Raw genomic sequence first — 914 nt, forward strand, 5'->3', positions numbered from 1 at the left:
GCACATATCATGTCTGGCCCTGTCTTTCTTCAAAATGCTTTATCTGTAGATTTTCTGACCACCTGTCGTCTCAAGCTGGGCTCTGTCTGATTCTCCCTAATGATTCCACGGTTGACAGAGAATACCGCCTTGATAGATAAATTTTCAATATTGCCAAATTCCAATCTAAGAGTTATAAAGTCTACAACAAATTCCTTAACTTCAATACACGGAAGGTAATGCAGTCCTCGGCCATTTATTCAGTGGAGTTATGTCGATAATATCACTGATGCCTGCAACCGATTCATGTGAATATTGGGAAGACTAAGGTCCTTGCCCAAGTATCCTCTCCAAAAAATGCATCATTGATAAGGACGTGCAGCATGAGACAGAATCAGTTCATGTGTTACGGAAACCTAGCCAAACGGGTGTGTTTGTGAAACCTGGCCCTTATATCACAGCTAGATAAAAAAAAAGCGATTCCACAAATTTGTGCCTTTCTTAAAATCAAATGAAAGGATTATGTTAGAAATATCGCTAGCCTGAACATGGCCGTTTGCTAATGCATTGAGGCGACCATCTCGAAGCATCGCTTACGACGATTAGATACGCGAGTGTCTGAATACCAAAAACTAGACTTCCACGCCAGACCTTACTTAACAAGCTGACCTTGGGAAAAAAAGACCAGGTAGACGCCCTTTAGAAAGAGACAAAGACCAACTGAAATCGAACTTAAAAGGATGTAACACAGACGAGGTGGCTCAAGATCACCCCGCTGGTGACGTGCATATAAAACGAAGTCCTGTAATTCCGAGAGAAGGATGAGGGAGGAAAACAGAAGACTCGCCTTTCTCATGCGCTACCATCACCCGCTACGCTATGCAGCTTCTTTACGCGCAACTACCATGAACCAGATAAAAATGACGAATGATAGG

This window comes from Penaeus monodon, chromosome 23, assembly GCF_015228065.2.
Source record: "Penaeus monodon isolate SGIC_2016 chromosome 23, NSTDA_Pmon_1, whole genome shotgun sequence".
Taxonomy (NCBI): domain Eukaryota; kingdom Metazoa; phylum Arthropoda; class Malacostraca; order Decapoda; family Penaeidae; genus Penaeus; species Penaeus monodon.